Source organism: Struthio camelus, chromosome 13 (assembly GCF_040807025.1).
Source record: "Struthio camelus isolate bStrCam1 chromosome 13, bStrCam1.hap1, whole genome shotgun sequence".
Lineage (NCBI taxonomy): Eukaryota > Metazoa > Chordata > Aves > Struthioniformes > Struthionidae > Struthio > Struthio camelus.
This window is the reverse complement of record NC_090954.1, coordinates 22,895,104-22,919,483: the sequence shown is the minus strand read 5'-3', so window position 1 is coordinate 22,919,483 and position 24,380 is coordinate 22,895,104. Positions and strand designations below refer to the sequence as shown.

General features: G+C 61.8%; 1 protein-coding gene across 7 annotated transcripts in view; it reads right to left on the bottom strand.

The window, feature by feature from the left end:
- CXXC5 (CXXC finger protein 5) overlaps positions 1-20,512 on the bottom strand; it is a 58,264-nt gene extending 37,752 nt beyond the window's left edge. For 2 of the 7 annotated variants that reach the window (XM_068959194.1, XM_068959202.1), the window contains exon 1: positions 20,365-20,512. The gene's annotated coding sequence lies outside the window, so the exon portion shown is untranslated. Of the gene's footprint in view, positions 1-17,067; positions 18,473-19,046; positions 19,134-20,118; positions 20,204-20,364 lie in introns of those variants that run through there. The other 5 variants (XM_068959195.1, XM_068959204.1, XM_068959201.1 and 2 more) reach the window with 5 other exon arrangements.
- Between the last annotated feature and the right edge of the window lie 3,868 nt (positions 20,513-24,380).

Here is a 24,380-nt window from a genome sequence, read left to right as displayed (position 1 = left end):
GTCACTCACCTCCCACACCCCAGCCCTTGTGTCAGCATTTGGGGGTTCAGCATGGAAATGCAGCCATCAAATGCAGCAGCTCTGCAGCGCCAAATCAGCACAAGAGCAGCGCTGAGGAAAAAGCATCGGAGGGAAACGTCAGGATTTCATCCTCTAAACTGGACTTGGCAAGACTGGAACCAGTGTCCCCTGAGGGCTATATTCCTCCCTCTCATATGAGGGGGAACCTTCTATTATTGCTGGAGGGTAGCTGCCTGCACTAGGGCAAGAGATGCCCAATCTCCTCACAAATTACAGCAAATGATCAATGCCACCTACACCAGAGATAGGACACAACTAAGATCTGCAAGCAGGCAGAGGAGAATAGCCCAAGACTTTGTGCCAGCATCTCCTACCTCAGTGCCTAACACGAGACACCTCTGTTCGTCATCAAGACACAAAGCCTGGCTTTCAGCAGCACTGCGTCCCAGAAGGGCTGCAGGCAGCCAGCAGCTTGCAAGGACACAGCATACGCACAGTTCGCTTCAGAGGGACACGGGGCAGAGCCTGAACATTTTCCAGAGCCCAGCCCCACAGCACAGGGTACAATGCGGATGCCAGGCAATGGAGCAGCGGAGGATTCTTTCGGTGGACCCAGGTCTACCCCCTTACACCAAGTGCTCTGTGAGAGTAAAGGGAGCATATCCAAGGAGGAGGGCTGCATCGGACACGACCAGCCAGATGGGGTAAAGTCACCCTGGCACCAGGTGGGCTAGAGGGACCACGGCAGAGAGCTCTCCCTTCGCAATGCCTGTCCTGCAGGAGAGCACAGCAGCCACTCGTGCGGGGCCGCGCATGAGTGGGACTTGCCTCGCACCCGGCTCAACAAAGAGCTCTGCTCCCTGGCTGCTGGCCTCGTCGCTCCCAGCCACCCGCGACACACTCAACACAATTAATATAGGAAGAAAGGAAACGCTGTGAAGAGCCAAGCCACGTTACCAGCGAAGGTGCTGCTGCAAGACGATGGCACAGCACAGCCCACGCGGTCCAGGCAAAAGAGTGAGACGGCCCCAACGAGCCAGGCCCGCAGACACCAAGTTGTGGGACACCGCACGGCCTTGGTGCCAGGAAAAAATCCTACCCTTTTCCTCTCATTTCCCCCCAGGGCAGCAGGGAAAGGTTCAGCTGCTCTGATCCCACGAGCTGTCGTGAGAAGCAGGGCGACAGATGGGTCTCTAGGACAGCCTCAACCGGCAGGATTAAAGGTGACCTGCAAAGCAAAAAGTGGGCTTGCGCCCTTCATTTCCATGGGGCTGAGCAACACGTTGGGCTCTTCTTTAAAGCTGCTTGCATTCGAAAGCAGGGTCCCTCCTGCCGCCTTGTCCCTGGAGGTCTCTGCAGACAACGAGCAAGCGATGAGGCCTCTCCCGCAGCACGGCTGTGAGAGGTGATTCTCAGAGGGGAAACAGTTGCTCTTTAGCCTCTCTAACTTTCCACTTCTCTGCAGCAACGCCTGTTCCGCTCCCAGCTGGCAAACAGGCGGGGGAAACGCTCTCGGCAGGGAACGGCCTCACCTCCGGAGACCGGGACCACGTGTCTCTCCCCTCCGACAGGAGCAGCTTAGCTTGAAGGGGACAGCGGGTCCCTGCCACGGCACCCACGCACCTCGTCACACACAGCTGGCCACCCACCGCAGCGGTGGGCAAGCTCGCCCAGCACCCGTGAACTCGCCCGAGGCAACATTAGCTCGCTGGCTGCTTGGTAGGGGAGAAGGTAGCAGGGGGTTAACGACAGTTGGCTCATCAAAAGCCCCCCCACTCCGAGGAAGGGGATGGGTACCAGTTTGAAGGACAACTCTGCACCTCGCCAGGGTTACAGCTCCCCATTTGCACCACGGATGGCGAGGAGAGGGTGCAGCAAAGCCACATCCCCCCCCCCCACACACTCAGTGCAAAGCCCCAGACTCCATGCGCTCTCCTGATGAGCTCAGCAGCCAAAGCCTTCAGGGCTGGGAGCAATTCTCCTCCTCTCTGCAGCGTCCTCAGGTCTCCCCAGCACTAATTAGAGTGCCGGCCGCAGCGTGAAAGAGAAACTCCTGGCGGATTCAGTTCCTAGCCAGGCGATGGCTGCAGGGTCATTAGTTCTTGTCAGCCCCTTGCCAGGCCGCTCCTACCCAGCATGCTTCGCGGAGAGCCCGCCACGCTCCCCATCCCCGCGGGCTGGGAGGCAGCGCCAGCGCTCGGCCAAGGACTGCCCGGCGTGCCGGCTGCTGCAGCCGACACAGCCAGGTGAGCAGCATAGAGGCCGGCGGAACCAGCCTGGCGAGGGCTCGTCGGCAGATGCTGCCTCACCGAAGCTCCCGAGGTGATGGTTAAAGGGATGCTTCAGACCATCTTGGTGCCCCAGGCCACGGATACAGCCCGCATCTCTCCAGGCACCAGCCTCCCTGGTGTGGGGGTCCAGGCTGAGGTCCCCCGACCCTCCCTGTCTGGGGCAGGGCATCCCTATGGCAGCCCTGAAGGAGAGCCATGAGGGCACAGACAACTGAACCCACGTGGGGATCAGCGGGAGATGGTTAGCAATACCTCTGAGCAGCAGATAACCCCACCTCTGTGCTCCCGCAAGAGCCTGGCGCTCCCTCAGAAAGCATATAGCAGGGGGCTGTAAACCAGGAAAGGCTGGTGAGGACAGTCAGCCAGTCTCATTACTGCTGTGCTGCCGGAGGGAAACTGAGGCAGGGAAGGACTGGGACATGGCCAGGCACTTAGCATCTGCCAGGGAATCAGAGCTTGGAGGTTTCAGCTTTTGCTGCTACTCTCATCACATAGCCACCCCCGCAGCCCGGGTATAAGCGTGTGCATGGGGGGACAGAAAGAGAAGAGGTAGGAGGAAAACAGCACGGTCCAAAGCAGAAACGCAAACTGCCTCAGAGCAATCCTGGGGCTCGGGGAAATGGGGAGCACAGTGCCACGAGTGGTGTCTGGCCCGTGCCCCATCCCAAAGCAGATCCACCCCACCGCTCCAGCCAGGCAGCCGCATGGCCTGGCTACCAAACCCCTCGGGCAGTGACGTCGCACCCGCAGTAACCCAGGCACCATCAGCTCCCACACTCCTGGAGCGGGGGCCAACATAAAGAGCACAACCCACACCAGCACGATGTCCCCAGCACCAGAACAAGCTGACTCACAGGCTGGATCTGACCCGTTGGCTGCCACTCGGCCTTCAACAACACACCCAAGCCCAACGCATTGACCCAACCCCACAGTCTGTAAAATTCCCAAGCAAGCAGTCGCTGGATGTGCCCACACCACCTCCAGAGCAATAGCTGCTCACTCAGCCCAGAGCCGGCGCTCAACCCAAGGAGCCAGCGCAGCTCTGCCCAGTGCCACAGACAGGTGCCGGCATGCTGGATGCACACTTCCCCAGCACGGCTTGACTTTTCAGTGTGGGATGGGGGAGTTAGCAGGAGGCACTGCTTGCTGCGAAGAGTTTTCTGGGGGTCTGTACCCGACCTGAGAGCAACCATCTGCTCTGACAGCACCCGTGACACGAGCACATTGACGAAATGCAATCTTCGCAAGGGAAGGACTCGCCACGAGAGCAGCCAGGGGTGCATGGCACCTCCCAGCCTACTCACCTCCATGCCCCTGCCTTGCCACAGCTTGCCTCGCTTGCCTCTCTCCTTGCTCTCTCCTGCCTGAGACTGTTTTCCAGGCACTTGGCTAGCCCATCGCAGCGGTGGCTTCTCTTGGTGGCAAGAGCATTTGCCCACCGAGTGCCCACCGAGTGCTTCTAAACAAGATCAAGCAGCCCGAGCTCCAGCCTGGATCAGGACAGGCATATCCACCCATCCGCTGTCTGCAAAGCAAGTCCTTGGGGTCCTCCCTCCAGCCTGGCTACGCCCATACGGAGAGGCAAGCACAACCGGGACATGCAGACCCCTCCCCAAAGTGGGGAACACCCCCCGTTTCACTCCTGGAACAGACCATGAACAGAGGAGATAGGTCTCAGCTCCCAGAAGAGGACTGCCCCCGCGTGAGCACGCAGCCCCAAGCCAGAAACGCAAATGTGCGATGGGAGAAGAGGAAAGGGAGGTAAGGATGCTCCGGAGATGCAGCCTGTGCCCCTTTATTGCTCCAGGCACAGCTCAGAGCAGTCACAGCTTCCCATCCTCTGCTGGTCTCCCCAGAGATGGCTACTCCAGTTTCCTCCCAAAATATACTAGGCACAGTCCTATCCCTCCCCCAGCACATGCCTTTAGGTCCTCCAGAAGGTCAGTAAAGCCCAGGGATTTCTCCCTCATTTCTCCTCCTTTTTTTCCCTCTTCATAGCCAAAAAGACACACGAGCTCCAAGCGAGGGAAGAGAGCCCCTTCCCAGCAGCCACCCCGCTCCAGGAGAGGACGTGTCCCAAGCGGGGCAGGTCTCTCTCTTCTTGGAAGTCCTCCGTGACCTTCCAAAGCACTGCGACTAGCGGCCGTGCCGGGGCAAGCCTAGGCAAGGCAGCTCGGACAGATTGTATTTCGTGCCCAGGCACAACATGCTGAGCACCCACTCCCCCCGGGGCGGCGCAGGGCACGCCAGCCCCCTCTTCTCATTAGCAATGTGCTGCGAGAGATTTATGCGGTGACAAAATTTAAAGCCTGAAGCAGAGCGAAACCAAGCGCCTCCCGGCCCCCGGCGCCTCTCCGTGCGTGCTGGCGTAAATCAGGAGAGACTCTAATGAAGCCTGCGGAGGAAGGCAGCTCGGCCATGGAGAGCGGCGCAGAGCCACGCAGCCCCTGACCGGCTGCAGCTGCTCCGTGGCCCCGCACCCCTGCCTGCACCCCAGTGGGTGTAAGCATCACATCACCCCAGGTCCCACCGGCAATGAGCGTCCCTGGCGCACAGCCGACACCAGGGTGACGCTGTCGACTCTGGTGCCCTGCGGCTGAGAGGGGAACCCCGCAATTCCCCAAAGGGCTTTTTCATGCTACCACCTCCTGGTCCAGGGCTTCAACCTGACATGCATCACCTCCAGGGAAGGGACAGGAGCCCTTGTGTCCTTTGGGAGCTCCCTCCGTCCCCTGCAGCACATGCAGGCCCAGTGGCTCAGCAGCCAGCCTGTCACAGAGCCACGCACATACCCTCCAGCCCAGCACTGGACTAAACCGAGGGAGAGGGGCCCAGCCGAAAGAGAAGAGCTTTATCTGATGAATATTCAACGTGCAGCTGAAATTCCAGGTCCCCAGCTAATCCTTCAAGATCGTTACTCCACGGGGAATCTCAGGCCAGTTTGCGGGATAGAGGATCAGAGGAGCTCAAAATGGAAAAGACCACATATTACAGATAACAGAGGCCGTTCCTCGCAAGGGCAGGGAAGAGCTGCAGAGAGAGGGACTTATTTGCCTCTGCCTTCCCGGCTGCTCTGAGTGTTTTCCAGCCTGCTCTCTTGAGTTAACGTCCTTTCAGATTAGCTGCTGAAGCTGCGGCCTTGCAGCTGAGTGTCAGTTATTTCCAGGATTAGGCTGGTTGCAATTACTGAGACATTCAGCGCGGGTGCAGGTGAAGGGACAACAGCTGAACTGCTTCCCTACCTCTCCCCGCTCCACAAAATCCCCCTGCTTTCCTACCCTCCAGCCCACTCCCAACAGCACTGGCTCTGCCTGCTCCCTGCACCCCCAGCGGGTCTATTCTTGCAGCAGGAGGAGAGGGAAAAGCCAAGTATTACTTGAAATAAAATATGCCCCCGTGAGCGGGTTGCGGCAGACGTGGCGCAGCTGAGCCCATGTGGGACGCTGCAAAGCGATGGATTTAACAGTCTGGCAAGGCAACAGGAGACTTTCCAATGGCCTGAATGGGCCCAAGCCCATCCGCTGCCTCTCTCTGCTCCGCCAAGCACCCTCCAGACACCACAGGGTCCTTACTATCCCTCCCAGAGCTCAGCAGGACAGCGGTACCCCAGGGTGGTAACACATCCTCTGCTGGGGAGGCTGCCACTGCCAGCGTGGGACCTGGCAGCCCTGCAAGCGAGGACTTGCTGGAGCGGCGGTGCCGGATCCTGACGCCCATCGGCCCACGTCATGCGCGGTTGACCTCCTCCATGCTGCCCTTCGCTGGGAAGGAGCTGAGCCTCCGGTCTGCCCTGGCCCACCATGCATGCCAGGCTCTGGCGGGGAGCACACGACACCTACGGACTCACAGGCACGGCCCCACGTCTCATCCCCACATGGTGGACAGGAGAGCAGCCCATCTGCCAGCCCAGCATCCGCTCCCGCTCCTCGCCCTCCTGGTCCCGATGCACTCATCTCCTTCCATCCCTCCCTGTCAAAAACACCCCCTCCAACAACAAACTAACTGCTGGCTGTGTGAATTCATCCCACTTTAATCTTCATGGTGCATCAGCATGAGGAAAAAACAGCATTTTTTTTTTTTGTCTTAATCTTTACCTGGGGTCATATTTACTAATCCTCTCGCTAATCCTTCAACGCCTTCACAAATAAAAACGCCCCATCCTCTGCAGGGCTGAGCACCTCCGAGAGGGGCTGAGAGCTCAGACTTCCCACAGCAGGCAGTGCCAGGCGGAGATCGCTCGCTGCACCTTGCAGGACCAGGCTCTGGAAGTTCAGTAGTGAAGGGGAGGGGAGACAAAACGCTAAAGCCATGGCCCAGCAAATTCATTCTAAGAGGCTAAGACCTCTCAGCACCACTGGTTTAGTATTCAAGGTGACTCCAGTTTCCCCATTAAGATGGTTAATTAGCATTTTTTAAGGCTCTCTATTTAGTGAAACAAAATTTAAAGGTGAGAAGAAGGGAATCAAAGCAGCATTAGGAAGATCTGGACGCAGCAACTGATGGAGGAAACATTTACAGCTCTCATCTCAACTGTTGGGAGCTCATAAACTCAAATATTTAGAAAAAGGATGGTAAACTGCCTCTTAGAAAGGACTTGGGGAAAAGTCATCCACTGCAAGCTTGTGTTCCTTGCGGCCAGAGAGCCCCAGAGCAACCTATCCGCCAGGCGCTCCCCAACCGCAGCCGCGCTCAAGAGCGTGTCTATCCCACGGCACTGCACCGGGCGCCGCTCAGTGAAGGCAGCCTCCCCGCTACGCTCCAGCGAAGATGTCTTTTCCCTTCTCTCCTCTTCTCCCCCGGGGTGCAGCTATCCCCTCCCTCACGCCTCGCACAGCCCAGGCGCTGCTTTGTGCTCTCCCTGGACCACTGCTCAGCCCAGATCCAGCCCCTTCCCACCCATCACGCCTCTGCTAAAGGCCAGGCCCAAACATTGCTTAGTTGCTCTCTTTGCAAAGTATTTCGACACCTACGTGATAAAACAAACTCATCAATAGAAACGCCCTGACGGCTGGCTTTCCCCTTCCTTCCTTCCTCCTCCGCACACATACCCAGCTGCTCGCTTTGGAAGCGCCCATGTGTGAACACACAGCTTTCCCGAGCCAAATTGTGTCAGTCTGGCATCACACGCTGCACTAGAAAAGTCCTGCTGGGGACCAAAGCGCCCCAAGATTAGGTGCTCTGCAAACACTTACCGAGCAGCACAGCAAGCCACATGCTCTATGTTAGGAGGGGAAAGCGGGAGTGATGCAGGAAACGGGAGGCAGATGTTACCCGTTCAGCAGCGACGGGGAACTGAATTCGTGTTGCCTGTTCCCAACCTTGTGCCTTAAAGGCAGCATGTGCCACCCCCACCAGCAAAGGACAGCCTGTGCTGTGATTTTAGGATGGTCGCAGGCTGGACATCGTCCTACGTGCTCCTGCCCTGAACGCTGAGGGACCTGCGATAGCCAGGGAAGCAGGGAGGGAACGTGCTCTCGGCAGGCACGTGGTCCGACCGTAGCATTTGCCTGCAGCAATGTCGCGGGTCGCGGCCCCGGGAGGGCCGACTGAACCGGCATGGTACTGGGGCCACCTCCAAGCAATGCTGCCATTCGGTGCCTCAGTTTCCTCAAGCGTAAAGGATGGCAGCTCTCCCCTCCTGCCCTGGGGGGCTCAGCGGGGAGATTCAGACGGCACAGGAGGGCCCTCAAACAGCCTGCAGGCTCTCAACTACTCTGTGAGGAAGGGATTCAAGCTTGGGAATCACCTCTGCGCTCTGCGTAAGGGGAGGCAAACGGGTCTTTAGTGACCGGCCCTTCTCCGGCCAAGCTCTCAGTGCCACAGCCACCGTGCGTACGGCCACGGGGAGGGGGACCGGGGAGGGGGGGGTCACGTCGACCCCCGCTCCAGCCCGCCGAGCCTCTTAACGGTGCAAAACGGCAGCGGCGGCTCAGCGGGCCCCTTCCCCGGCACGGCGCCTTCCCCGCAGGCCGTGCCCCGAAGCCCGCAAGCCGCCTCGCACCCCGGCCCCGGCCCCGGCCCCGGCCCCGGCCCCCCCGCGGGCTGGCGCACCCCGCCGGCGGCCTGCGATCTAACTTGTTCTGTCAGCGTGCCCCGCTCGGATGCGAGACAGCGCACGCTCGGCCACCGCCGGCACCTCGCCGCGCCGGGCTGGAATTTGCAAGCTGTCCTGATGCATTAAAGCGCAAACGCCTCGCGCCTCGCTCCCAGACCTGCCGCGGCGGCGGGGGGCCGGGGCCGCGCCAGCCCCCTCCCGCGGGGACGATGCTCTCCCGCCCCCGCCGGCCGCTCCACGAACCCGCCGGCGCTGGAGCTCGCCACGGGCCCGGGCAGTCTCGTGCACGCAGGGGCAACCAGAGCACCAGCGCTCCCAAAACCTCCCCGCTCCCTTCGCCTTATATTTTTATTTTCCTCCCCCAGCTTTAAATAGCTCCTTTCAGCCGAGCTGGGAATCGCTAAGAGACTCCCACCGCCTCCCTCCCGCGGCAAGGCACGGCTCCGAGGCGGCCGCTGGCCGGGGCTGCCGCACCGGCAGGCACTGCCACGCGCCCCGGCCCCGCCGCCCCTCGGAGCCGCTGGCCGGGCGAAGGGGGCTGAGGGCTGCCCCAGCAGGGCGAACGTCGGCGGGCTCCGAGGGAATCAACGTCCGGAAAAGATACGCGGCCCCTCTCCCTCCGCCGGCCTTTAACGGAAAGCAGCAGCTGCCCAGGGAGCTGCTTCGGGATTCCCTTCCAGCCGCCCGGGGGCATCCAGACGTCCCGCCGCCCTCGACACGCGGGGCCGTGGAGGGGCCGGCGGCCCCCTCCGCAGCCCCTCTCGGCCTCCCGTGCGAACCCTGCCGGCCCCGCGCGGTGCGGGTGCCTGGAGAGGATGCGAACCCCCCTGCCCCGGTCCCGCTGCCCCCTCCTGCCCTTCAAAACCCCTGCAGGCCTCATCCTGCCAGCGCTTGCCGGCGTCTCCTCCTGCATGGCAGCGTCCCGAGGAGCGCGGCTGGCACCTCCGGCCTCGGCGCGACGCCGCCCGGCCCGGCCTCAGCAGGACCTCCCCAGAGAGCAAAACCCCACCTGGGCTTCACGGCCGAGCGAGGCTCTTTGCGGGGCCCCTCCGCAACCTCCCCCCGCCGCCCAGCTGCCCTGGGGGGGGCTTCTCTCTCCGCCCGGCCACCCACCCCCGCGCCGGGCATTTCCCCCGCCCAGCGTCCCCCCTCCTCCCTCCCAGCTGGGCGCCGATTCAATTCACGGTTTTGCAAACGGGCGAGCGGGTGGCGCAAACCCAAACAGCTCTTTCGAAGACGCCGCAAAAGGGACGCGCGCCGCAAGCCCGCGGCCACGAGCGAAAGCCCTTTCCCCTCGGCTCCGCACAAAGGACTCGCCCGCAAGGTCGGGAAGCACGGGGCCACGAGCGCGCTGCTCGAGCGGGCGCAGGAAATCAAAAGCGCAGGGTCCTCGTGCGCGCCGATAGCGCGGGGTAGGCGGGAGGCGAGGCGGCAGCGCGGCACCGCCGCAGGCGCGAGGGCCGCCCCCGGCGCGGGCGGCGGGCCGGCGGCGCGGCGCGGCGAGGCGGCGGGAGGGACGCGGCGCCGTGGCAGGAGGCCAGAGGAGAGCCTGACCGCGCCGGCTCGGCGCTTCACGCCGGGGCGCGGAAAGGCAGAGCCGCCGGGCGGGAGGGGACGCGGTGGCAGGAGGGGGCTGGGCGGGGAGCCTCCCTCGGCGGCGGCGGCTCCGGCCCCGGCTCTGGGGCTGACCCTGCCCTTGGAAGGACAGCCTGCGATAAAAGCACCCGGGAGCAGACCGGAGCCGGGTGCCTGGCTCCGCAGTCTCCTTGGATAGCGCCGAGCCAGCTGTTTATCTCCAGGCCGCCCTTCCCCTGCTCCCAGCCTATTCCCACCTGGAGATAAACTCCCCAGGACAGACCCTTCCCCGGGGGCCGGCCAGCCGCCCGGGCACCCGCCGTCCCGCCGAGCCCCGCGCGCCAGCCGACTCCTGGCCAGGCAAGCGCAGACGGACGCCGGGCCGGCACAAGCACCTCCATTCCCCGGCGCGCCCAAACCTCCCGTTTTAAGCCTCAGCTCGGCGGCCACATCAGGCGCACACCAAGCCCGGGGGCTGGACTAGGGGCACAGGGCCGTGCTGGAGATGTGACCACTCAGTCCCACACCTGAGGCTGACATGGTGCCTTTCACGCAGGCCCCCCTCCTGTGGCAGTCCCTAGGACATCTCCCCAGGCCACCCCACCAGCGAGGGGGTGACAGCAGTCACGCTTGCCCCGTGCCGTCCTTCCAGACCTTTTCACTGCATCACAACACTGGGAATGAGGGTTGCCAGAGACTTGGGCATATGCCAGGCCTGTGGGCAGAAGGGACGTCCCGGTCCCCATCATCAGTGCACACTAGCCACGCGCCCACGCTCCAAACGATGCTCTCTAACAACCATAATACCTGACATGTGCGTGTGGCTGCATCTGCCTACGGCCTCCAGCACATCCCAGACCTCACTTGTAAAGGAGACATCCGTCCTGCGGGCTTTCACTGCAGCCAGGCACACAAGATGGGCCCCACAGGCAACTGGCCATGCTGCTCCCAACTGACATGCCCACGTACTGCAGCAGCCGGGCAAACCGCAGCGGGATCCCCGTGGGAGGAGGGAACAGGAACAGCAGGCTGGAATAAGAGTGTGAAGAAACGCTTCTTGCGTGCTCTGTCCGGAGCCAGCTAACGAGGCCATATTTGAAATGCTTCGCATACCTCCGGTCATCAGATTAGTGAGATGAAGAAGGTAAAGCAGAGGGCAAGGCAAGCACTCCCCGGAGTCAGCGATCCTCAGCCGCTTGCTCGCAAAGGTTACAGGAACTAGGGGAAAAGTCTCCGGCAGCGCCACGCAGAGAGCCAGGCTCAGAGAGGGGCCGCACGGACGGGCGGCCCAAGGTCAGGCGCCGGCTCCAGACGGGCGGCGGGGCCAGGAGTGGGCGCGGGAACCCAGCAACAGCTCTCTCCCAGCACAAAGAAGCAAGACTGACGGGTACCGCAGTTGTGCCACGTCCTAGCTGGCAGGAGATATGGTGAGCGCAGCCGAGGAAGGATAGGGTATCAATAGGACAGCCTGGCCTAAGAAAGAGGGTCCAGGGCTCTGCATGACGGGGCTGTATCAGAGCACAGCCATTTAAGCTAGGGAGAGGGTCAGTGAGAGTGAAGGGTCCCCAGGACCTACAAGACAGACCACACTGCTGTTACCTGAGCAAGGATGCTGAAACTCTGCAAACCGGGGGAAAGCGGTGCGGCAGAATGGCCCGGCCCGGCATCCACACCCCCCAAGTAAAGGCACTCAGCTCATCCACTCTCGCTGTCCCCGGGCCCGCTGCCACCCCTGAGCCACAAGATCACCTCAGATCCCTTACTTACGTGCAGCACAGATGAGGTCTAGACCTGCCAAAAGGAGACAAGACCACCCTAAACCTCCAAGCCACATTTGAGGGCTCAACTCTTTCTCTCTTGACATGAACTCAAATATTCCCCAGCGCATAAAAAAAAGACTCCCACAAAGCTGAAGGAAGAGCACTCTTTCACCTTTTCCCAAAGGTTTGCTCCATTCTTAGCACCCCTGCCTGAGAGTCTTGAGCCTTCCTTGAGAAATCAGAGCACTTTGGGCACGAATGCCCCTTTGCAGCCACGTTCTAGCTCTAAGCCAGCTGCAGATGCTGGACAGCAAGGATCAGCCAGCAATGCCTCAATCAACACATGTGAGTGCAGCAGAAAAGAGTCTACGCAGCACAGAGGAAATCAAAGGGAAACTCAGCCTCCCAGGAGCACTGGAGAGTTACAGCTGGGAACACATGTAACTGCAAACATTTAGGATCATTCAGAGGCACAGCATTCAAGACGTCGAAATGACAGACCCTGGACCTGGATCCAGACCACAAATAGCTTTTCTCATCAAGCCTCTGAGGTAGAGAAAGAGGCACACAAGCCATAGGGGCAGGTCCAAGCAAAAATACAGGAGAAGCAGCGACCCCAGGGACCCATCTGGGAACAGAAGAGATGGAGCAGTGTTGCCCCTTTGGGCACAGAGGAAGACTCACATGAAGACAACTGTGGGAGGTAGATATGGCCCAGATATCTCTATCAAGAGTTGGAGTGGAGACTCAAGAACTCAAGGCGGGAGTGCAAAGGCAAAAATGAAACATCCAACAAGTCGTGGTCACAAGCTAGACCAGTGCCACCTTCAAACAGCAGGCAACCACCAGGAAATCAAGAGAAAACCAAGAAAAGCACAGGCAAAGGAAGTTGGAAGTGAATACGCCCAATCCCATCACACCAGAGCACAAATCCAAACCTTGCTCAGGCCTGGGCCATCCTCAGAATCCGTAAGTGCTGAGTAAACTTATGCTAGGGTCAGATGCATCTCAAAGCCATAGGCCACGCTCTGCCCAGTTATCTGTTACCTAGCACTCAGCGGAGTCACTCAGATTTACCCCAACAGCAGAGCTGAGTCCACAGCACCCTTTCCTATACCTGCCACCTAGGCATCTCAGGAATGAAGACAGTGCCTTGCAGGTACAACAGCAACTTCTCTCACTTCTGAGGGCCTGAAGTTAGTTCAAGCCAAGCTGCTTGAGATTTCAGAGGCCATCAAGCAGGGGATGGAGAGAAATGGTCTTTCAGCACTATCACCTGGGGGTTAGCTCTGATCAGGTCAGGGAGCAGGTGAGGAGCTGCTCCCTGAAGTTAGGGCTCTTATGCCAGCAGGATCCGGTGCTGCGATGCTGAGGATCAGGCCCTTGGGATGAACCTGATCCAATGACTCAGAAGAGAAAGACTCCACCTCTTACAACATAGTGCAGGGCCCACGTATTACCCGCAACGTCCTCTCACTGAAGAGTTATATCATGCCTTTGACAAAGATAAAGCCAATGACCTAAGTCCTTTTCCAGCTCTCACTTCTCTGAGCTGGAAGAGTCAAGGTGGGCAAGCACATCCCACCTGGAAAGTCAGAAGACAGCTTTTCCTTTCTTCACCATCAATTCTAGGGACGAGGCCAACAACATATACCTTCCCAGGTCAGGACTGGCACTCTGTAGGCATCACTCCATAAAGGTGACAGGTCTGCATCCTCCCAGCACAAAAGATGTTCACGTTTGGCCTATGGAAGATACTCTGAGCTGGACCTCAAATCCCAAGGCCAGATTGTGGATGGGGAGCCAAGCCTTCATAATGTGAATTCAGTAAGGGAGGTAAGGGACGTTCAGGCCATTACCCGGGTCCCTTTTCCGTACCATAACCTCATCTCTGGGCTGCTGCATTAGTGACCCACAAAGGACATTTGCCTCCGAAGAAGCAGCACAGAAGGTCAGTTCTGCACAGAGGATGGGACAGACCACTCATCGCTCATGGAGCAGGGCAGGAGGGACCACCACACAGATGCCACCACTGTTTATGCTGGATAGACAACTGCATTTAAATGTGGGCAAGGTAACCTGGTACATAAACAGATCCAAGTGCTCCCACAAAACACATGGATTCCCTCAGCTTCATTTTGCCTCTTGAAAAACTTGTGACCTTAAAAAACCTTGTATTCATATAATAACAGGCTGCCACCCATGCACAGCAATGACTGTCATCCCAGACCATATAGTACCCTCCACCTGCTTCCAAGCCATTATGGAAGACGAGCCAGGATGAAAACACTCCAAACACATTAATGCAGCACACCCCAAGCCCTGCAGCACCCTGACGGAGAGGATATTGGGCAGGGGGAGGACCTGCTCTGTGGCACAGCACAGCTGTGCTTTGAGCACAGAGATATTGATGGGCTGAAAAGCTTCCTTCAACTTTCTTCAGATACCTTGAGGGCCATCGTCCAACATGCATCACACCATCATCCACCATACATCTGCCATGCCCTTTGCCTGGACTCTCCCAAAGGGGGGATGGGATCTACAGCCATTTATTCTGGGTCGCTTTGTTCTGCTCCCCAGCTCTCGGGAGCTATCCCAGGACAGGGCTCAGCTCACAAAGTCTGCGTCCGATCCACGGCTCCAAAACCATGGGCGTTCCGGAGGTCCCTCAAGGGACCCCACAGGGATTGTGCAGGGGCATGGAGCTGGCAGCTAGCTGCTCTTGCCCTCTCCCCTGCCACTCACCCCCTGCTCTGCCTGAGGACAGCAGCTCTCCACAGCCTCCCCAGAAGGGGGGAATTGCACTCCACCTCCCTTCCAGGGCCCATGCCCACACTGAAGGTTAAACCTGCTGCAGGGCTGATCCTGACCCGCTCCCCACAGGAGAGCCACCCCTAAGCTGGAGCAAAGCCTCGTGTTTCCTCCCCATCTGCCTGGGCCCAAGCCTCGCTGGCAGGGGAAGCAGTTCCTCATCTCATCTGGCCACCCCTTTGCTCCCAACACCTCTTCCCTTCTCCCCCTCCTACGCCACAGCTCCTCCTTTCCATCCTTCCTCCTGCCTTCCCCTGACCCGTCTGCCTCGTGGCTTGCCAGACAGGAAGGAAAACAGTTGATCTCAGAGGCCGGTTACCACGAGTGGCTCCTGCCCCTTCCCGTCGGTCTCAGCTCGTCACGCTCGCTGACTGGCCGTGCCTCTAACCCACTCTCCACAGCGCAGAGGGTGATTTGGGGGAAGAACAGCCGAGGCTCTCCTCTACTCTCCGACTCTGGAGACAGCCAGGCCTCCTGCCTCCCCTGGACAGCAGCTCTGGCGCTCCCCAGCCCATCCAGTCCTTCAGTTTCCCATTACGTGGGGCAAGACATGGCCACTTTGGCCTGGCCACTGTGAGATGGAGCCTGTGGGCTGCAAACCTCCCTCCCCTCTGCTCAGCGTTCAGAGGAGAATTTTGCTCCTGGCTGTTAACAGAGCGGCAGAAGCCAGTAGCAGCGTGGAAAGCTGGGATCACCCCTGGATGGGGAGGTGATGGAGCCCCTGAAAGGCCCCCAAGCTCCCAAGAGTCAAAGTTGAGTCAGGGGAAAAGGGGGAAAAAAAAAAAAAACTTTGAGTGCAATATTTTAGTTGAGCAACAGAGCATGAGTAAAGGACGGAGGCTTTTCGTGGTCTGGTGAGTTTAAGCTATGAGCTGAAAGTTTAACTATTAATACACTTAATCAAGAGGTTGTTCCTACACCCAAGGTTTAGGAAAACAAATGTGCCACCAGAGCAAAGAGAGGGACAGCAGTTGACGAGGCTGGACTACACCAGCACTACCCTAGCGGTATGCTCCCCCCAGGCCTTGGAGTGCCCAGCCTCCCCCTCCTCGGGAGAAAGGCGGCCACAAGGAGACTAAGAGCCTGGGACAAACCAGGGCTGGATCCGGCCTCGGCAGCGCACGCCCGGACGTGGCCGTTCAGTGCAGCACGCAGAGGCAGGCAGCCAGAGCGCAGCAGCCCACGCCACTGTGCAGGGAAGACGCTCAGGGCCTTCCAAGCACAGAAGGTACTTGCAGAGCAACGGCAGCACGTGCCAGGGGAGATGCTGGCGGCGAGGGCCTGAGCGTGCCAGCATCCCAGCCTCCTGACTGCCAACTCCCTCCACCCCCAAAACCCCTAAAACACAAGCTGTGGCAGGAGGCAGAGAGGGACTGATCTGGGCAGGGGGCACTAGCAAAAGCCATGCAATATCCCCATATCCAGGGGTAACGGCAAGCAGCACCTGCTCTGCCTACACCTGCCTGTCCTCGGCACCACTCAGCCAACAACCCAGGAACAGCACCAGCGACATCAGTGGATGCCCCGTCTGCGAGGGATGGTGGCTGAGCCAAGCTGGGGCCGCAGGCAAGGGTAAGGCACCCCTCAGCTAGGGACAGGACAACATGACAACCAAAGTCTGGAGGGAGACATGCTGCGCGTGCATCTCCCCATCCTGCCACAGGCCCCTCCGCTTTAGCTCCCACCACCTAGGTCAGCTGCATCCTTTTATCACAGAGAAACAGGCTGAATTTTGGAGAGCGGCATCCGCCAATAACCCCCTGCCAACTCATTTTGCGCAGCAGGCTTTTGGCCACGGTGCTCAGGCTGCCGCTGGACGAGCCCTGCCACAACCGTGGCCTCAGAGCACCACGAGGCCCCGCGCTCCCCCGGCCGGGCTGTGGGCCAGGCGGGCCACGACTTCCCCGAGGTCAGCAGAGAGGCACCTGACAGCGCCGCGTTCGCTCACCACATCTCCACCACAATATCCATGTCAAGGACAGCTCAGCTCAAAGCCTCAGACAACTCCTGCATTTTTCCCACCGAGGCAGCGTAATCTGAATTACGCGGGCAGTGGCGGGGGGAGCGCAGCGCCCGTTTGAAGAGCACCGGTTCACACGCGCCTCTCCACACATTCCCAGTCCCCTGCCTCCAAGGCGCAGGCCTTCTCGCTCGCCCAGGCACAGTTGTCGCCAACTCTTCAGGCGCCCCCGCTTCACCCTGCACAACCCCCCCGTCATCGCATCCGACGCGTAGGGAGCACTCGGGTCACAAGGCACGGCTCCGGCAAGTTTAGCTAAAGATCCCACGCACGTCCTCAGGCAAAGGTGCAATGCCCCCTCCGACCACGTCCTTCGTGAGCCCTCCAAATCCCTGCTGGCGCCTGCGCCAACCCCAGCGTACGGCGCGAGATCGCCCCGCAGTTAAAGAAACCGCCGCGGAAAGCCAGGATGAACTTCTGAGAGCTATGAGCGGGTCCTTTGTTAGTCTGCTCTCATTGTCACCCGCCGACGGGTCACCCCCACGTCAGCTCCGGAGGTCGGAGCACAACATCTGCGAGCCTGCTGACACACACCTCGCCGCGCGCAGCCGCGCACCCCCACGGCCGTCGCCGGGGCGCCGCATTACCAAACGAGTCCGCTCCCACCACGAGGGAATACCGTCTGTTCCTGGCGCTCCCCAGCTCCGAGGGGCGACGCTTGTAAAACCATCTGACGTATTATGTCTGGCTGCAGCAGGGGACTTTTAACGGCCTTTGCTCGTTATCTCACTAATGTGGGCAGCAGCCTTGTGCAGTGACACTTTTAGGGTTTCAGGCTCAAATCACATGGTGGTGGCGCCAATTTGAATTGGACGTTGTGATGAGAGCTCTCAGCCACCTCTGAAAAGCCAAGATTTGTTTTTCCTGTTGTGTTTTATCTTTCTTTGGGGATGCAGGGAGTTCCTCACTTGCTAAAGAAGATGTTTCCCGCAAATCTTTCAGGACGGAAATTTTAAGCAGAGGGGCAGACGGACAGAGCAGACAGGGGAATGGTTTCCACGTCCACAAATGCAGCCCTACAAGAAAAAACAGCTCTGCTTTCCCATTAACCAACGCCTCTTGGAGGCAAACACCTTGATCCAGGTTTCCTGGCCTCCCCCTGCTTGTCTCCAGGCTGATCTTAAAACGGCCCAGATATTCAACTGAGAAACAACTAAATCAAAGGAAGAGGGGAAATGAGTGCAATGAGACAGAAAGCACAGCAGCACATTCCGGCGAGTGTAACAGCAGTCCCCGGTCACTCCGGCCTGCTAGGTAGGGCCTGGGAGCCCTCCAGGACCCAAGGGGCTACGTGGGACGGAGTCAAGAATGAAGCGGCAGGCTCAGCTCTGCACCTCCCAGCTCCTCCGGGGTTCAGCGGGACCCTCCGCAATCACTCGCAGCAGTCACGTCCAGCCTGCAACCCAGCGGTCAGGTTAGACACGAGGACTTCCCAACAACACCTCGCTGAGGACGCACGCGGCAAGCTCCCCATCCTGCCCCCGCTGCCTGGTGCGGGGCCTGGCCTCCCGGCTGGTGCTGGATCAGGGCACCGTGCACAGCTCTGCGGGAGGGACCTGTTACACCTGCGGCGACAACTCCAGCTTTCGCCAGCCTCCAGCAACCAAAGAGTCGAGGACAGGGTTCTCTCCGTGGTTCCAGGGACGGATGGGGCCAAAGGGTACCAAAACGCTGGGTGAAGGGGATGCGAAGAGCCAACAAAACCTTCACAAAGGGGCTGCTGACGCAGCAGGGCCCATTTCCAAAAAAACAAAACTTCCCCCGACTTCAGCAGGAGCCGGCGAACCCCCCAGGCATCCACGGAGGGGGACCTTGGCACAGAGGCAAGGCATTTCTCCGGGTGGCGTTTCCAAAGCGCGGCGGGAGCCCATCACCCTGGCCTCCCTCAAACCGCCCTGGGCACGTGAGCCGTCCCCACCACTTCAAGGGAACTGCTCCTGGGAGTAAAGGTTGCCAGGCCAGGGTCAGGCCCAGCTCGGCACACATGTGATCTGTTATCACAGGATGTGTGTACAGCTTTGTTTATGTGTAGGACGCAGAACAAGGAGGACTTTCCCCCCCCTTCTCTCTTTTCCCAATCAATCATTTGAGCAAAGAATGAAATGACCCAAACCAAACAACGGCCTGCAATAAGAAGGACATCTCTGATTACAGGATACAACCTTGCCGTGAAAAATAATAATAATAATAAAAAAAAAAAAGCAGTTCACCCATGGGGCCTGTCTGGCTCCGATTCAGTGGAGTTTTGTACAATAATCACAACATTCAGTCATCATTCACAAAATCCACTATCGCTTTACAGCTGGCAGCACCCGCTCTGGATGCGTATTAGATATATTACACATTGTACATTGCGATTCGTCTGCTTCCATTTAATCTTTTATTCTTAGTGTATGTTCAGTGCCCTCACATCAAACACAGGGGGGAGCGGAGCTTTATGAATTGCATATTACAGATTCAACAGCAAAGTGGGAAAAAAATTACTTTGCAAGGAGAAAAAAAACTTCAGTTACTTGTTACACATGGCTCAGCTATACGGAGCGGCACCGTTCCCACGTCCACCCCTCAGCTGTCGCCGGCGGAAAACAAAACTGCGTTTGCTGTGCGAACGAGAGAAACCCCAAAGGATGTAGCCGGCTGCGGGGAGGCAAAATCTGCTGGCAAAAAAATCAACGCCGGGAACCAAGCGCGGCGTTCGCACCGCCCGCCCCCGGGGCCAGCGAAGCGGGACGGGACCCGCGGGGGCGGCGGCGGCGGACCCTGGGGCCCCTCGCCGCCGGGGGAGGGGACCCCCCCGCCCGGCCCGCCGCGAGCACCGCCCCGGCGCGGCCCCCGGCGCCCCCGCGGCCGCGGGCGGGCGGTAGCGGCGCAGCCCCGCGCGGTGCCCGGTGCCCGAGGCGCGCCGCCTCCCCCGGGCGCGGGCGGGCGGCGCCGCGGCCCCGAGCCGGCGCGGCGCTAGCGGGCGCCCCGCTGCCCGCCGCCCCCGCCGCCCCCGGCCGGCCCCGCCGCCGCCACCATTGTCACCCGGGAAACCACCGGCGGCCGCGCTGGGCACGGCGCGGCGGCGATGCTGCGGCGGCCTGGGGCGGCGGGGACGGCGCGGGCCCCCCCGCTCCCCGGCCCCCCCGGCCCCCGCCGCCAGCCGGCATCGGGCAGCGCCGCCCAGTAGCGCGCCCGCCGCCGCGGGCATAAAGGGCCGCGCCGAGGGGAGCGGGGACGGCGGCTTCAATCGCGCCAACAAAACTTTGCTCGTTACAACGCAACGGCGCCGCCGCCGCCGCCGCCACCCCGGGGAGGCGGCGGGGCCGCCCGGGCGCCGCGCACGCAGCACCGGCCGCTGCCGGCCGCCGCGGCCCCGGCGCGGGCAGGCGGCCAGCCCCGCGCCCGCCGCCGCCGCGAGCGGCACGGCACGGCACGGCACGGCACGGCCCCGCCGCCGGCCGGGCGGCGCGGCGCGCACCGGCCCCGCCGCCCCCGGCCCGCCGCTCCCCCCGCCGCCCCCCGCCAAACTTTTTCCCGAGACTTTTCCCCCAACTCCGCCGCCGCCGCCGCCCGCCGGGGCGGCCCCGCGGGGCCGGCACCTACCGGCGGTCCGAGGCAGGCGCGGACGCCGCGGCGGGGACACGGGAGCCGCCGCCGCCGCCGCCGCCGCCGCCGCCGCCGCCGCCGCTCCGGGCAGCGCGGCCGTGCGTGGCGGGGGCCGGCGTCGGGCGGGCGGCCCCGGGGCGCGCCGCCGGGAGGGCTCAGCACCTGCCCGGTGCCGGGGAGGGGGCCCGCCGCCGAGAGGGGAGCCGAGGCGGGCACGGTGCCTCGCCGCCGCCGCACACCCACCTCCACATCCCTGCTCGCTCTGGGAGTGCACAGCCACCGAAACACGCTGCACGGCGCTGCCGCGGCCGCTGCCCGCGGCTGCCGGCAAAACCCGGACCGGACCGGACCGCCCCGCGCGCCGCGCCGCGCCGCGCCGCGCGCGCCCCCCGCCGCCCCACGCGCGCGCCGGCCCCGCCGCCCCCCCGCGGCCTGGGGCCCCCCGGCAGCGAGGCGGCCCCCCCCGCACCGGCAGCGCTGTGGGACCCCGCCCCCGTGGGGTGTCACCGCGGCGCGCCCCCGCCCGCCCCTCGCTGAGTCACCCCCGTGGGCTTCCCCGACCCCCTCTCAATCCGTGGGGTGTCATTCCGGTGTGGTCCCCCATCCCCTCTGCCCCACGGGGGGGGGGTCAGTCTGGCGTGGGCCCCTCCCCCCAATACACCCCCGTGGGGTGTCACCCCAGCGGGCCCCCCCCACTCCATGCGCCCCACTGGGTGTCACCCCAGGGCGTCCTCCTGCCCCATCTGCCCCACTGGGTGTCACCCCAGGACGCCCCCTATTCCCCCATCTACTCCATGGGGTGTCACCGAAGGGTGCCCCCCCCACACCCCCATCCTGCCCCACACAGTTTCACCCCAGCGTGTGCCCCCCTCCCTCTGCCCCCCAGTGGGGTGTCACCCCGGCATGTGCCCCCCTCCCTCTGCCCCCCAGTGGGGTGTCACCCCAGCGTGTGCCCCCCTCCCTCTGCCCCCCAGCAGGGTGTCACCCCGGCGTGTGCCCCCCTCCCTCTGCCCCCCAGCAGGGTGTCACCCCGGCATGTGCCCCCCTCCCTCTGCCCCCCAGTGGGGTGTCACCCCGGCGTGTGCCCCCCTCCCTCTGCCCCCCCAGCTGGCGTCTGGGGAGCCCCGCGCGCCCCAGCGCAGCCCCGGCCCCGGCCCGGGGCAGCAGCCGCCTGCGTGCCGGTGCCTTGTGGAGCCCGGCTCGCCGGGAGCCGCACAGCCGCCCGCTCGCAGGAGACATCTTAGATTATTGGATTTTAACCTCGGCGAGCTGTCGGCGCGTTCCCCGGCGCTGCCTGCCCTTTCATCCCCGCGCTCCTTCCCACCTCCCTCCTCCTTCCCGTCTCCCGGCTTTCGCAGGGAGGCCGGCGAGGCTGGGCCCAAACGTGCCCCCATGCCTCCTCTCCCGCTGGCCCCGGCGGCCGGGCTCCCTCCGCTGCGTTTTAGGTCAAAAGGCCGGGCGACCTCTTCTCAGCGCAGTTGCACCCCGTCAACAATTGCTGGTGCCAGAAGGCGCTGGCTCCCGGCAGGGCCTGGGGCAAACCCCGGGGCTCCCGCGCGCCGGGCCGGCGACGCCGGGGCCACCGAGGCGCCCAGCCCGCTGCCCTTTGGGGCGCGGGACCGCCGGAGCCCGGCCGTGAAGCCCGGCCGCCCCGACGGCAGAGGAGAAAGTCGTCCCGCGGCGCCCGCTCTGCCCTTCGCACCGGGCCGGGCCGTCTTCGAGGCGGCCAGCGGGTCCCTCCCGCCGCCACGTTAGGACGCCGGGCGCCCGGGCCGAGCGGTTTAACCTTCCTCTTCCTCACGGGGACGGCTGCCTTTGCTTGACGCGGGACAAGAGCCGCCGCAAGTGAGGCTGCAACGCCAGGGCCGGCGCTCGCAGCGCGCCGCCCCCCAAGCACCGCCTGAGGCCTCAGAGCAGGGGCTGGGCTGGGGCGCTGGCGAGGCTCACGCCACCAAGGCCTAGGGGACGCCCTCGGGGAGCTACCTGGACCCCGAAACTTGCTCATTTCCGAGGCAGAGAGTCATTTGCCCTTTGTTCTGTAGAAATTGCCCGGAAAACATAGGAAATAACCCAAGATACAAAAATAACCAGCTGTCTAGAGGGAGGGGGGGGGGAAGATCTCCTGAGATTTGGCCCCTGCTGAGCTACACTGGGCCCGGAAGTTTCTGCTAAACTTTTTTGCCTGCTCCCCCCCCCCCAGCAAAATGGAGTTGGCTTCAGGAAAAGCCCGCTCTCCGCTCTGAATCCTGCGAAGCTGAGCACCAAGCCTCCGCTGAAATGAGCACAGCCCCGGGTTCTCGGGGCGGGGGGTCGTTTTCGGTGGTGAGCGGCGGGGAAATGAAAAATTGGAGTTAAAAATTCATTAAAACACACTCTTCAGCAGAGAGCACTGCAGCTTTCCAGGGACAAACACCAAAAAGCCCTCAGTCCTGCAGGCTTTTCAGTTGCCAACAAATATCCAAAACCTTCCAAAAGAAAACACTGACAAAAATGAAACTCAGTTTTGTTGCCGTTGATTTTTTTTTTCTTTTTTCTTCACAGGAATACAAAATCACTTCCCACCCCGTTCGAGTCTTTAAATGAAACAAAACTGTAGACGGTGCAATGGGGGGGGGGGGGCACAGAAAACCTAACGTGAAAGTAATGTGAATGCGCCGTTTGTATTTGACACACGTCTTGTTAATTATGCAAGTTTCACATATTTAGCAACTGGGATTTTCAAACGCGGTTGCTGCTGGCGTGACGACGCTCTCCCTTCCCTGCGAGCACGTTCAGCCCGACGCAAGGCGCTTCCCAAAATTCCCCCTCCAATGCCACAGCGGAGGAGAGCGGTTCTGCCGTGCCGGGCAGGGGTGGAGCACGGCGGGGCGAGAGGGGAGCGTTGCCCCGTCCACCGAGGTCCCGCAGCGCGGCTGGGGCTGGGGCGCAGGGCTGCGGGGCTGGCGAGCCCGTTCGTTGGCCTCGAGAGGGGAGACGAGGAAAAAACGCCAGGCGGGGGGGGGGGAAAGGCAGGGCACAGCCTGAGATGTTCCCTGGGATCCTGCCGGTGCCCTGGCCCGGACTCACCCCGCACCCGGGCGAGCTCGTGGCCCCGGGGTAGCGGCACGGCCCCGCTCGCAGCCCCGCTCCCGGGGCGCCCCGAGGCCACGGCGGCGCAGCTGCCCCGCTTCTGCAGCCCGGCGCGCGGAGGGGGGCAGCGCCGGCAGCTGGGCCGCCTGGCCCGCGCCTTGGCGGGGGCTCCGGCGCAGGGCTGCGAGGGACAGCTGGCGCGTGGGGCCACTGCTGCTCCCCCGCCGCCAGCCTGGCTCGTCACTCAGAGCCCCTCGGCTCCTCCGCTCGCCCTCACGCGGGCGGCCACGCGCTCCAACAGCGTGGAGCTTGCCTTCCTACCTCTCCCCAAAGCGTTCTCCCCAAAAAGGGCCGGTGGAGTGCCTTGCCTGCAGACGCACGGGATCCCAGTGGCACCAGCGACGCAGGAGGTGGCCAGCTCCCCACCAGAGCTGAGCCCAAGCAGCAGCTACCAGCCACAGCCCGAACCCAGCGATGCTGGCTATGTGCTCGGTGCTGCCCAGCGTGGGAGGCCCCCGCGCCTGGGCAGTGTTTAGAGAGGACTTGGGCATTTCTTTTGCCTTCTTTCGCCGATTTTGCCATTTTTATGGGCCTGACCCGACGCCACTATGAGATGGAAGGTTCTAATATCCCCCTTGCAGAGACAGGACCACGGCAGGGCCTGCCGCAATTGCACCTGGATTTTGCAGACCCCGGCTTCATGCCCTAACCACTGGGCTGAAGTCCCCCAAGCACAGTGACACCACACCCACAAAAGGTCCTTGCTCAACCGCGGGACCATTTCACCTGCCAGCAGGCTTGGAAAACTCCAATAAATGGAGATTACCTTCATCAAGGGCAGAAGCCACTTAAAGCTTAAGGCTATGCCAGTCTGGATACGGACAACTGCATGCCCGTGTGACAAAGCAAGAAAGCCCAGCCCACCATGACCTTACAGGGCGACAGAACAGGCGCTGCACCCAGCCAAGAGGGGAAATCAAGGCCTGGAGCCAAGCAGGGACTTGCTCACAGTTAGGCAAGAAGCGGACAGCAAAGCCGGAACTCCAGCCCAGAGCTCCCAGCAAACCTCCAGCTCCCGAGTGTCCCCAGAGTTGCTACCGTTCTCCAGCATCCCCCCGCCTCTGCCATGGCACATGGCCCACTCCCGGCATGGCGGCGGCAAGACCGCGGGCCACCCTGGGCAGTTCCAG